Below are 14258 nucleotides of genomic sequence, written 5' to 3'. Positions count from 1 at the left end.
GTAGTAGATGAAGAAAAAAGAAGCCTAAATAATTTTATCAGTACAAGCACAGAAAAAAATATTGAAAGCTTACTAGGACAACTCCTGAGAAATACTGAAGCATGATCATAATTCAACATGGGCATGGCTTTGCCAAGAAAAAGATGAAACTGTGTCACACCTCATCTGTGAATGTCCAAAAATTGCACAGATTACAAAGTTAGACATGATAGAGTGGCAAAATTAGTGCACTGGTCATTATGCAAAAAAATAGAACTTGCCCATGTCAGAAGGTGAGAAGGTGTCAAAAATGAGGAAGTCAAGATCTTGTGGGATTTCCAGATCCAAATGGACGGACACCTTGAACATACACACACCAGACATAGTAGTAATAGAACGAAGAAAAGTCTAGATCATTGACATTGCAATTCCAGGCGATGCCAGAGTTGAAAATAAAGAATTGGAAAAACTAACAAAGTACAGAGACCTGCGAATTGAAACATCTCACCTCTGGAAGAAACACACAGAAATCACACCATCAGAGCTACAAAAAAACAGCAATATTAGGAATAGCATATGTACTGTGTCATTATTTAACAGATACTTAGGTTTTTGGTTAAAGTATCTGTTATATAACACCAGTCAATGTTTTTATAATTTGGATTGACAGTGCCTGGTGGTATTGAATAATAATTAAAATAATAAAACATATAAACCTGTCTTACTGTAAAATATTAAAATAAAGTGAAACAAAAAAATTTTTAATCACAAAGGAGAGAGATGAAAACAACACAATAGTTACTCAGATACAGCCATGAAAAATGTCCCTTTTTTGGTTGCCAACTGGCTGCTCAATATCTGGAGATAAATGAACTCAGAGAAGAGCCTCTGATGCTACTCGCAGCTGCTGTCCATCTTTGTACTGGAGATAAGTGTGCTGGCAAACATCTCTTTATGAAATAACTTACAGCAACAGCTAGCTTATTCTGAACCTTCATGTGGACTGACTCAACTCATCAGAGGGGTTTGATGAACGGTTGTTCCCCTCCCCCAAAAGTTTTTTCCAAAATAAATAAAATCCTCTTTCGTTACATTTAAGTCTTTGTAAGAATACACATAAATCTAACTGCCGTTTACACTTCACAGCATTAATAAAAGGCATGATTGAGTGAATGGATTTTGGCATTTTATTTGGAAATACTTTATAGTGTTATGCAAATATCATTTTTTTAAAAAAAAAGTTGAAATGCTTCACAGTGCAAGTATTTTTTTTTACTTTGTGTTTGAAATGTAGTTTGAATATTTTGAATCTGAGTCACTGGGAAAAAAGTGTGTTGCATAGCTCTGTAACAACACAGCTAAAAGTAAACTCTAATAATGTTTACTGGAGATCACAGGGTGCTGATGTGCAGCAGAGACTTATTTTTCATGCTTCAAATACTGTAATTCTCCCTTTAACTGGTCTTCCCACTGGGCAAATTTAACGCCTTCAAACTGAACAAAACTCTGCAGCTCATCTTCCCATTGGGAATGAGCCAAATCTACATATTTCTTTTTTATGGCAGTAAAGTTGTGCAGTGATTTCAAAATGTTATCACTCACATTTTTTAAAAGCTCTCAGTGGTGTGCCTCCAGGCCCTGATGACAGTGTGTACCAACAGTACAGACGGGAAAATCTCTTTTAGTATCCTTAGACTTAATCAGCAGCATTTGTCAGAGTACTCACATCTGATGCAGAGGGATAGTTTAGAAAGGGGAGGAGGTGAGGAAGAAACTCAGAAGGCTACACAGAGAGAAAGACAGAATATCTTTCCATCATCTTTCTCCTTCATGCACCAGAAGGAAAGGGTCTCGTTAAAATGTATTATTATTTTGATTTGGCTGCTCGTTGTTTCCTTCTCACTGGTCTGATTTTGTACTCCCTGCAGTGCTGAAATTGTACACATAGGCCGCAAAATGAGAATGCAACTTTTAGCCCAGATTTAAGGTATATGACCTTCTAGAGTTTTCAGCAGAAATGTCAGAAAAAGCTACTCTTTCCAGATGACTGCATATTGGGTTGAGAGCAGTGCTACTGCAGATAAACCTGATTGATCTGCATCCAACCTTTGGTTTTGTCATAGGTGAGAAACAGCCTAACCAGCTATATAGATGGCTTATAGAGTAGTTTAAATGAGAATGTAAGGTCAGCATTGCTGGATCAGACCATGAGGTCCATATGGTCTGCTGCAGGGGTCTCAAACTCAACTTACCTGGGGGCCGCTGGAGGCAGAGTCTGGGTGAGGCTGGGCCACATTAGATTTTCCACCAAGCAGAGCAAGAGCCTGAGGAAACCGCCCAGGAGTTTTCTTAGCCTGGTTGGGGCTCCAAGGAAGAGGAGGAGAAGGGGCATGAGCCCTCGTTGCCAGCCACGAACCCCTTCGGCTCCTTCTTCACTACCACCACCACCAGCAGGACGAAGAAGTGGAGAAGGGAGGGTGTGCTGGTGACCGCCTAGTGGGGGGGAGGACATGACATAATTTTTTTAGAAAAACCCTCACAGAATTGCCTTGCTGAAGGAGAAAAGCCCCCATCGGTACCCGCAAAATTAAACAGAACGGGGTGGGTCCCCCACAGGTGCGAGCACACATGCACACACACACGGAGGTCTGGCAACCTTCCTCTGAGGGCCCCCCCTCAAAAAAAGGTGCACTCAGCAGCAGCGGCTACCCCTACCACGACAGAGGAGCAAACTTTGCGAGATGAGCCCAGGCAGCCTCCAGAGCCGAGGCGGCTGAAGCAGGGCGGGGAGGAGGAGGAGGAAGCACTGCCTGTTGCTGAGGCGGGTGCTGAGGTGGCTGCTGGCTGAGCTGGTGTTGGGGGTGCCGAGAGAGAAAGAGAGCCGCTTCCCTGGAATAGGTGGCGGCAGCAGCTGCTGTTGGCGGCTTGGAAGTGCTGTTTGAGGACAGGCTGGGAGCAAGCTCCATTCTCAGGTATCGCTCAGCAGCAGCTCAGGCACTCGGGGGAAAGGGCCAGCAGCGCGCCTCGCTCACCGGCTCTCCCCCAAGACAGCGCTTATTGCACTCTCCATCCGGAACTGCAGCCGGCAGACAGAGGAGGCAAGTCTTGGGGGAGAGCCGGCAAGGGAGGCAAGTTTTTTTTTAACTCTTGACAGCAGAAGATGCGTGGGTGCTTCGGGGGGAGGCAAGGCAGGGGCCACAAACTCTCATAGGACGGCCCACAAATGGCCTCCGGGCCGCATGTTTGAGACCCTGGTCTACTGTGTACATGACCACACACTCTAAATTATTCTTAAATGCTACAGTAGTCTTTTCCTTTGTTCTTAATAATTTCAGATAGCAATGAAATCCATAAGCAGGTTAGTAGAAGAGGAGACCCATACATGACAACATAAAAATGTTCTATAATAGTTTTTCATATAAAGCCATTTGAAAAAGAAAGTACATCCTGTTTGAATTCTATAGTTTTACGTCTCAGGACATAATACAGTGGGGTCTTGACTTAAGAACGGCTTGAGTTAAGAACATTTTGACTTAAGAACCACTCTCATAGGAAAATATTGACTTGACTTACATACTTAGATTTGAGTTAAGAACTGAAAAAAAAACACGTGGGAGGCAGGGAAAGTGCAAAATTTGAACTTTCAGTTAACTGTTGGCCAGTGAAAAGGGTGCCTGTCTGCTTCCTCACTCCTCCCAGCATTTAGAGAGTGGATTGGGAGACAGTCTTCGGACTGCCTGGACTGTATTTTCCCTGCCTTCCCTGAACCTTTCTGGACCTAAGAAAAAAAGAAACAAAATATCCCCCTCTAGTGGTCGAAGGCGGAATAGCAGCTTCCCATTAGTTTCTATGGACGGAAAAGAGCAGATACGGATCAAGTGGTTTTCAATGCATTCCTATGGGAAATGCAGATTTGACCTGAGAACTTTTTGACTTGAGAACCACCTTCCAATACGGATTAAGTTCTCAAGTCAAGACCCCACTGTAAAATCATCTGGTCCTTATCAGGTCTGAAAATTAGGTAAATATAACTTCAGATGAACAACAACACATGCTATGTTACACTATGTCATGATTTATTTAGCAAAAATAAAGCCAAAATTGAGAAGCCATGTGTGAAAAACCAAGTACACCTTATGATTCAATAGCTTATAGAACCACCTTTAGCAGCAATAACTTGAAGTAATTGTTTTCTGTATGACTTTGCCAGTCTCTCACATCATTGTGGAGGAATTTTGGTCCACTCCTCTTTACAACGTTGCTTCAATTCATTGAGGTTTGCGGGCATTTGTTTATTCACAGCTCACTTAAGGTCCTGCCACAGCATTTCAATTGGATTGAAGTCTGAGCTTTGATGGAGCCACTGCTACATCTTGATTCTTTTCTTTTTTCAGCTATTCTGTTGTACATTTGCTGGTGTGCTTGGGATCTTTGTCCTGTCGTGTGATCCAATTTCAGCCAATGTGAGATGGACTCACATTTGACTCCAAAATACTTTGATATACAGAGAAGAGTTCATGGTCTGCTCAATGACTACAAGGTGCCCAGGTCCTGTGGCTACAAAACAAGCCCAAATCACCAGCCCTCCACCACCATGCTTGACAGTTGGGATAAGGTCAGAAGAAGAGACTGTAGTCTAATGCAGAAATGGGATGGAGCAAATTGTGGGTGAACATTTGCAAAAGTGATATGAAATAGATATAGAATGAAAGCAGAGCATAGAAAAGAGTTTTTTAAAAAAAATATATTCCTTTAAAAATACAGGTATTTATGTGTTATTTCTGTTGTACTGTAATATAATAATAAAAATATATATATTTTAAAAAATACAGTTCCTCAAATCCCCTCAGCTGGTGTGTCCAGTGGGATATTCTGGGAGACATTGTCACCAAATAAATGTTTTAAAGCTGTGAATTAAAATGATTCACCCCTCATGACTGAGGATTCTGTGCTCTTACAGAAAAGAATCCTACATGGAAAATAAGCTTCCCTTCGTCATCTTTAAGGTATATCAGGCTCAGTTAGGCAAGGCCACCCTCTATGGCATAGAAATTAGATGACACAGTTATTGTCATTGTATAAATAAATGAAACTCATTGAATAGGTAGTTTTGCTCTTGTGGACTCACTAAGAACCTTTACTCTCTCTGATCAAACTTTATAAAGTATTTGTTTTGAGTTGTCAAGGACATAAATGCCATCATGAAAGTTGAACAATAGACCATTATGCTAGATCCTATTCAGTTTTATTTCACAATGGGACCATGTTAGAATGTTGTGTTGCCAGGAGTTGTAATTGCACCTAGATACAACAGGGCAAGTTAGTTCCAAGAGGATGTTGTGTAAGATGACCTCTTTCTACACATCCTCATAAGGCATAGTTTCTGGTTTCTTCCCACTTGTCTATAAAATACATTCACACACAGAGAAAAAATTCTACCTACTTGAAGCATCTGGAAACTATGTATCTGGATCACATAATAATAAAATGTCAATCCTGCAATGTTATATTTAAGATGCTTCTTATTTAACCTTGCTGCCTTTAATTTGTCCATCTGCTGTCACAAACTAACGGCTCTAACACAATTTAATCAAGAAGAGACAAAAAGAATAGTCTATTTTCTTCGTTCCCCTCTTGTAAACTAACGTTTAAGATCTGTTTCCAGGGGAGGGATGAAAAGAATAGTATGTAGTCAAGTTCCTTGTTTTCATTTATTCAGGTTTCCCCAGTTGACAAGACACCTCAATGAGAAGTTTTCAACACTTGCTAGATCCCTCTCCTTCAAGCATGAGTACGATAAGAAACTTAATTTGTTTCATCAGAGGCTCCCTAATTTGCTCAAATTATCTCTGCACAAAACATGTGTCCTTTTGCTTTGAAAAGCAGAGGATGCACACATACATGTCTGTTCATTGCACACACAGATGCATGCACACAGGGCAAAAGCGGGAACAACTGGCAGATGGTTTAAAGACTTAATAGTCAATGCACCAGTGTTGCAACTGTTGCCATTCTGAGCAGTCTGCATGATTCACATTAAAACTTTATTTGTGCTCAAGAGTGCTGCAGAATATGTTGTCTTCTTATGGAGCAAGAAGGATAATTTATTCTTCTGAATGAGGATGAGACAAGCAAGTATTCATCCAGGGATATCTCCAGGTTTTTGATGTCCAGGGCCTATTTCTTTCTCTATCCAAACACCTTCTTCCTTTTCTTCTCTACATAAAATATATCCCTTTTTAAAAAGGTACATAACGTCTAGGTCAGTATTCATGGCCAGGAGCACTGTCTAGGCGCTAGTCTTCTTTTAAAATTTTATGCCCTTCCTGGCTTAAGCCCCCCCCATTCAAAAAAAAAAGAAAGAAAAGAAAAGAAGAAAGAAAGAAAGAAAGAAAGAAAGAAAGAAAGAAAGAAAAGAAAAGAAAAGAAAAGAAAAGAAAAGAAAAAGCTGGAGTTCCAATTTGAATGTCTACTTACTTAGTAGTTCTTTACCTTTCATTTGCAAATTCAAGATCTGGACAAAGAATATGATGCTAAGTTAATAAGTAGCAATTTATCACTGAGGCTGAGGGTGCAACTAGACAGGGACGCTATTTTGGGTTCATCTGGGTCAATTAGAAGTTTCTGTGGCAGTTAAATTGCTGTTGTCATTCACATGGAATGTTTAATTATCCTGAGCACACCCCACCTCAAATCACTACAAATCTCATAGGGATCACAGGCCACCTATACAATATGGAATTGTCTTGTTGGATTGTGGGAAACTGGAAAAGGCTGAGTCATTCAGGTTGGCACTTAACCAGGAAAGTCATGTGATACTTCTGCACATGTGCAGAGTTCAATAGGCTGCATCATACTTGCATCGTGCAATGTTATATAAGCAAGTTTGCTGTCTAGGCTTATTTGTTGGGTTAATGTATGGAGGAGAAGCTCGTCACTTTGTCGGAAGGTGCTATGCATGTATATTTTGTAAATACACTCTTGGTGAAGGGAACATCTCCGGTGTCCTATGTTTTTGTTTTTGCTCTCAGTTTGGAGATTGCAGAAGAAAGTCTCAAAACAGTATAACAATAGCGCTATGCACTCTCAACAAGCTATGTTAGTAGAACTGCTACAAAAAATCCACAAGACTTCTGCTCAAAGGAATGACCAGCTCAGAGCTGAACCTCCGTATCGCCGGCACAGTAAAAAAGCTTTTCAAATTCGTTTCTTCTTCTAGAAGACTGGTTCTTTTTGCATAAATCTTTGAAGGGAAAGATTAGGAACATCTATATTTAATTAAACTCTCTAAGGACTGTGTTGTTTTAAAACTGAAAACTACTTTCACTTTTGGGTCCGATAAGCTGCTGGATTTTTCGTACTGTCCTGCTCCTAATGAAAAGCTTTCAACAACAATAATTACTCTTAATTAGACTTCTCTTGTCAAGGAGGAGGGATAAATCCCTTGGTAGTAAAAGATTGTAATGGTAGATATATAATTGTTGTTGTTATTGTTTAGTTGTTTAGTCATGTCCGACTCTTTGTGACCCCAATGGACCACAGCACGCCAGGCCCTCCTGTCTTCTACTGCCTCCCGGAGTTGGGTCAAATTCATGTTGGTAGCTGTTACATATACAGCACTGATGTTACCTGTCTGTCATGGGTTTGGAGGGAAAGTTCCATCCTATGGGGAGTGGAAGGCGGGACATCAGGAGGAGGGGCTGTAATGTATAAACATATGTGATGCCTGTGTGGTGAAGTTTAGATGCTGGGAGATGCTGAGAGACACTGGGTTGTGACGAAGCAGCAGCTGGGGAAGAAGAAGCTGTTGTGGGAGTCAGTGTGTCAGACAGGGTACTACTGTGTGTCAGAGTACCAACCTGATAGGTTCAGGTGTCTGTTGGTTAGCCAGAACTGATAGGTTCAGGGTCTGTGCTTCAAGTTAAGGGTTCTGGGTGAACCAAACTGTATGCTTGTATGAGTGAGGATAAGCCACGTTACTTTATCCTATTCACCTGATTGTTTATTTTCCCTGTGTGTATTTAAAATAAACCTTATTCTTTTTATTGTTTAAAAATCCATCCCTGGTCTGTGTGACTTCTTAAAGGGAATGGTTGGTGGCAGCTTAGTGTAACTGTGTGACATATCCCAGTAGGTCTGGGTTTGTCACATTGATTGGTGTCCAGCGTGTGGGATACGACTGGTCCAGTTGTCCAGTGGTCCAGCAAAGCCTTGGCAAGTGTGCCCAGAGCAAGGGGGGTCTAGTCAGGGACAGTCTGAGGCGCGTAGGTAATCTTCTAGGTGTACCTCACGGGGAGGTGCACTAGTGGAAGAACGTGCCAACTGGGGAGACTTAGATTAAGGTGCTCTGAGGCAGCCTAGTTTTGGCGGGAAAAAACTGAGGCAAAACTGCGTAGCAACAGCGAGCTAGCTTGCCAGCTGAGAGGCCCAGCAGAGGGGGGTAGGCTCTGACTCGATACTGTTGCAAGTTTAGTGCTGAAGAACAGCAGCAATCTCTGGGGAGAGCTGGTTCTGAGGCAAAAAGGAAAAAAGTGGTCGTTTTATTTTGAGGCTTGACTTTTAAAGCAGCCTGTTCTGAGGGGGGATTATGCCCTTGACTCGAAGCCAAGTGGCAGACATGAGTGAAGTGAAAGACCCCCAGATTGACCAAGGTTCTGAGGATGAATTTGGCTCAGTGCAGGGTGACAGCACAGGAGAGCAGAACCCAGAACTTAGAAAATTGCTCATAGCCCAACAGCATGAACTGAGGATGAGGCAATTTGAAATGGAGGAAAGGGAAAGAGAAGAAAGGTTAGAGAGAGAAAAAATGGAGGAAAGGGAAAGAGAGAAACAGCGGCAATTTGAATTAGAGAGAGAGAGAATGGAGAGGGAGGAAAGATTGGAGAGAGAGAGAATGGCGTTTGAATTAAGAAAACTGGAACTGATGAACCAGAACAATAATAACAATAGGGATTCTGAGGGAGGCCAATTGTCTAAGGCTGACCTGAAGAAATTCCCTGTGTACCACAAGGGAGATTGTCCTGAGGTGTTCTTTTCCCTAGTGGAAAGAGCGTTTGTGGACTTCTCAGTGAGGGAAACTGAGAAGATGACCATCATGCGATCTTTAATCAGTGGTAGCCTGGCTGAGGTTTATGCCGAGATGCCTGAGGAACTGATGAAAGATTTTGCAGAGTTTAAAAAACTGGTGTTTGCCAGACATGGGATAAATGCAGAGCAGCTGAGACAAAGATTCAGGTCCCTCACCAAGAAGCCAGAGCAGACTTTTACCCAAGTGGGGGCCCAATTGGTGAGGCTGCTTGAGAAATGGCTATCGCAGGAGGGAACAGAGACCTATGAACAGCTTAAAGACTTGATAGCCCTGGAACAGTTCTATTCAGTCCTGCATGGGGAATTGAAATTCCAGGTGAGGGAAAGGAAACCGAAATCTGTGGCAGCAGCCGCAGAGATCGCAGATTTTATTTCCCAAATAAGAAAGCCCTTGGGTGAGGGGAAATCTGTAGGTAAACCCAAAGAAACCTACAGCAAGTACTCTCAGGGACCAGGGAAAAGCCAGCAAGGGGGAGGGGCCCATGGTGAAGGGAAGCCCTCAGACATGAAACTAAGACCTCAGATTTTGGAGGGAAAACCAAAACAAGATGAGAGAGAATCAAAATACACCAGAAAATGCTATTTCTGTCAGGGAAAGGGTCATCTAATCTCAGAGTGTGAGAAATTAAAGCAGCTAAAAGGAATGGTGCCTCAGAATTCTAGTGGGACCAAGCCAAAAGCTGTGTTCTGTGTCCAGAAAGAGCAAGGCTCAGTGTCACAGAGGGAGCCTGTTGCCATGACTACTCAGTCTGGAACAGCTACCTCTGCTGATCAGGCTGAGGAAAATGGTCCTCTTGTGGAGGTAAAGCGATGCTTGCTGATAAAAACAGATTCTCAGTTGTTTGAGACAGCAGGGGTGGACGTAGGAATACTTGACCGTCAGTATAGGGGGCTGCGGGACACTTGTTCCCAGGTAACCCTGTGCCATCCAGATATCATCCCTAGGGAGTTTATAATCCCAAATGAGAGCATGAAGGTAGCAGGGATTGAGGGGCAGATAATCTCTCTGCCAGTAGCAGAGGTACCTGTCAACTTTCAAGGCTGGAGGGGAGATTGGCGGCTAGCGATTTCATCGACTCTGCCAGCAGCCGTGCTCGTGGGAAATGACCTGGCTGAACATGTGAAACGGGTGCTAGTGATTACACGCTCACAAGCCACCACGGGGACAGTTCAGGGGGGTAATGATGAGCCAGAGACGGAGGCAGAGGGGAGTTCAGAAGCTGTGGTGGAAACCTTAACCACAGACAGCAGATTTGGACAGGAGCAAAAGGCAGACGCCACTCTCCAAAAGTGTTTTGAACAGGTGACTGACGCCCAGCTAACACCTGAAACCCCAGTGAGATTTCTGGAGAAAAAGGGGATTTTATATAGAGAGACCCTGAGGAATGTCTCAAAAGGGGGAGATGGGATCAGAAGTCAGCTGGTGGTACCTGAAAAGTATCGCCCCATGATCTTACAAAGGGGGCACTCTGACATGTTTGCTGCGCACTTAGGAGTGAACAAAACACAGCAGAGAATCACACAGAATTTCTACTGGCCTGACATAGGGAAGCAGATCAGGGAATTCTGTAAACAATGTGATGTGTGTCAAAGGCAGGGGAATAACCGCGACAGGACCAAAGCAAAGTTGTGCCCTTTGCCTGTGATTGACACTCCGTTCAAATGCATAGGGGTGGATATTGTGGGACCTTTGCCCAAGGCCACAAAGAGGGGGAACAGGTTCATTCTAACAATTGTGGACCATGCCACAAGGTATCCTGAAGCCATACCCTTGACTAACATTGAAACTAACACAGTGGCCGATGCTTTGGTGGGGTATATGTCCAGGATGGGATTTGCCTCAGAGATAATCACAGATTTGGGAGCATCGTTCACATCAAAGCTCATGAAACGCTTATGGCAAATCTGTGGAATTAAGCACAAGGAAACCACTGCTTATCATCCTGAAAGTAATGGGTTAACTGAGAAGTTCAATGGGACTTTAATGCGCATGATTAGGGCTTACTTGGCAGAAAATCCAAACAATTGGGACCAGAAGCTGCAATCCCTTTTGTTTGCTTATCGATCAGTGCCACAAGCCAGTACCGGGTTCAGTCCGTTTGAACTTTTATTTGGGAGAAGGGTGAAAGGGCCCCTTGATTTGATCAAACAAAATTGGGAGCAGATCACCCAGGATGACCCACAAGACGTTGTGACATACATAGACACCTTGATGAATGACCTAAAGAAAAATCTAGAGCTGGCAGCAGAAAACCTGCAAGCTCAGAAGGTCAGACAGAAAACATGGTATGACCACAAAGCTAGAGAGAGGCACTTTGACCCAGGGGAGGAAGTGCTTTGGCTTAGGCCCTGCAGAGAGAATAAACTGCAGCTCAAATGGGCAGGACCATATAGGGTCATTTCCAAGATGTCAGACCTGAACTACCTAATAGAGCAGGAGGAGAACCAAGCAAGGAGGGTGGTTCATGTGAATGCCCTAAAACCCTACTACAGAGGGGAACAGAGGGTTTTATTCGCGATAAAAGCAGCTGAGAGTGAGGAAGCTGAATTACCCTTCTGGGAGGGTAGAGGAGAAGTAAAATACAACCCAGAGGAGGTAAAGATCAGTCCTGCACTCACCCAAGACCAGCAGCAAGAACTAAAAATGCTGCTTAGTAAATATCAACAGGTGTTTTCCAACAAGCCGGGGATAGTGAAGGGAGTGATGCATCGGATCCACACAGGGGATGCACCCCCGCAGGCAGTATCCCCATACCGAGTAACGGGACCCTATAGGGACAAGGTGCGGAAGGAGCTGGACGAGATGCTGAGGGAGAACATAATCGTCCCCTCTTCTAGTCCTTGGTCCTCTCCGATAGTCCTTGTGGACAAGCCTGATGGGAGCATTAGGTTTTGTGTTGATTACAGGAAGTTAAACCGTGTAACCACTCCTGATGCCTACCCAATGCCCAGGCTAGACAACCTGATTGAAACCATAGGGGGTTGTCGGTTCATCTCATCATTGGACCTGGTAAAGGGATATTGGCAATTAAGAATTGATCCCAGGGATCAAGAGAAGACTGCCTTTTGCAGCCCTTTTGGTCTCTATGAGTTTCGAGTCCTGAGCTTTGGTCTCAGAAATGCACCAGCCACATTCCAAAGGCTGATGGACCAGACCTTGGCAGGGCTCAGTGACTTTACAGTGGCCTACATTGACGACATAGGGATCTTCAGTAATACCTGGGAAGATCACCTGATACACCTGGAGTTAGTGCTGCAGAGGTTAAGTGCAGCAGGGCTAACAGTAAAGGCCAGCAAGTGTCAGCTGGGTAGCCCAGAAATAAAATACTTGGGTCACATGGTAGGGGGAGGAGTGATAAAACCCCTAGAGGCCAAAATAGAAGCAGTTCGTGATTGGCCTAGACCCAACACCAAGAAAAAAGTCAAATCATTTCTTGGGTTGGTGGGCTACTACAGAAAGTTCATCCCGAGGTTTAGCGAGATTGCGGCTCCGCTGACCGATCTGACGAGGAAGAAGGCTGATGACCGCATCCCGTGGACCAGCGACTGTGAGGCGGCGTTCCAGAGGTTGAAGGAGGCGTTAATCAACTATCCAGTCCTGCGTGCTCCAGACTTCGACCGGGAGTTCATCATCTACACCGATGCGTCTAACAGCGGGGTAGGAGCAGTTCTGTGCCAGGAGGATGAGAATGGTGACCAGCATCCAGTATCCTACCTGAGTAGGAAACTTCAAAAAGGTGAGAGACATTTGGCAACCGTGGAGAAGGAGTGTTTGGCCATAGTCTACGCGATCCAGAAGGCCAAGCCTTACATCTGGGGAAGACATTTTGTTCTGTGTACTGACCATTCACCATTGCAATGGTTAAAGACAATGAAAACCCACAATAGCAAACTTATGAGGTGGGCTTTAAACCTACAGGACTATGACTTTGAAGTGAAGGTGGTCAGAGGGTCAGTGAACTGTGTTGCTGACGCCTTATCAAGAAGACCTGAAGAATGAAGACGGCGAAAGAACATGGACTATGTGTATATAATGATGACAAAAAGTAAAATGTACCTGTTTTTGAATTGGTTTGTATGAATAAAGGTAAATTGATGTAATGTTAATGGTAAATGTTTAAATGCATAATTGCTATGGTTAACTTAGAGTGTAAGGATAAGTAAGTATTATATGGTATGTATAAATGTTGTTGTATGTTTTATCCAGGTTGTTTTTTGGTGAAAAGCACGTTAGCTTTTCCCCTACAAAACAACTTATAAAGAGGGGAGGTGTTACATATACAGCACTGATGTTACCTGTCTGTCATGGGTTTGGAGGGAAAGTTCCATCCTATGGGGAGTGGAAGGCGGGACATCAGGAGGAGGGGCTGTAATGTATAAATATATGTGATGCCTGTGTGGTGAAGTTTAGATGCTGGGAGATGCTGAGAGACACTGGGTTGTGACGAAGCAGCAGCTGGGGAAGAAGAAGCTGTTGTGGGAGTCAGTGTGTCAGACAGGGTACTACTGTGTGTCAGAGTACCAACCTGATAGGTTCAGGTGTCTGTTGGTTAGCCAGAACTGATAGGTTCAGGGTCTGTGCTTCAAGTTAAGGGTTCTGGGTGAACCAAACTGTATGCTTGTATGAGTGAGGATAAGCCACGTTACTTTATCCTATTCACCTGATTGTTTATTTTCCCTGTGTGTATTTAAAATAAACCTTATTCTTTTTATTGTTTAAAAATCCATCCCTGGTCTGTGTGACTTCTTAAAGGGAATGGTTGGTGGCAGCTTAGTGTAACTGTGTGACATATCCCAGTAGGTCTGGGTTTGTCACAGTAGCTTCGATGGCAACCATCTCATCCTCTGTCATCCCCTTCTCCTCTTGCCTTCGCCCATTGGAACGCATTGAACCAGTTTTCAATACATTTCTATGGGTTTTTTCCTTTCCCTTGACGACAATATCACTTAACAGCGATTTTAACAGAATGGTTTATCGTCGTCAAGGGGGGCACCACTGTATGCAAAATATATCATGCGAAAGGCCGGACTGGAGGAATTCCAAGATGGAATTAAGATTGCTGGAAGAAATAGCAACTACCTCAGATATGCAGATGATGCCACTCTGATGGCAGAAAGTGAGGAGGAATTAAATAACCTCTTGATGAGAGTGAAAGAGGAGAGTGCAAAAATGGTCTGAAGCTCAACATTAA

Source organism: Pogona vitticeps, chromosome 4 (assembly GCF_051106095.1).
Source record: "Pogona vitticeps strain Pit_001003342236 chromosome 4, PviZW2.1, whole genome shotgun sequence".
Lineage (NCBI taxonomy): Eukaryota > Metazoa > Chordata > Lepidosauria > Squamata > Agamidae > Pogona > Pogona vitticeps.
This window is presented reverse-complemented; position numbering follows the sequence as displayed.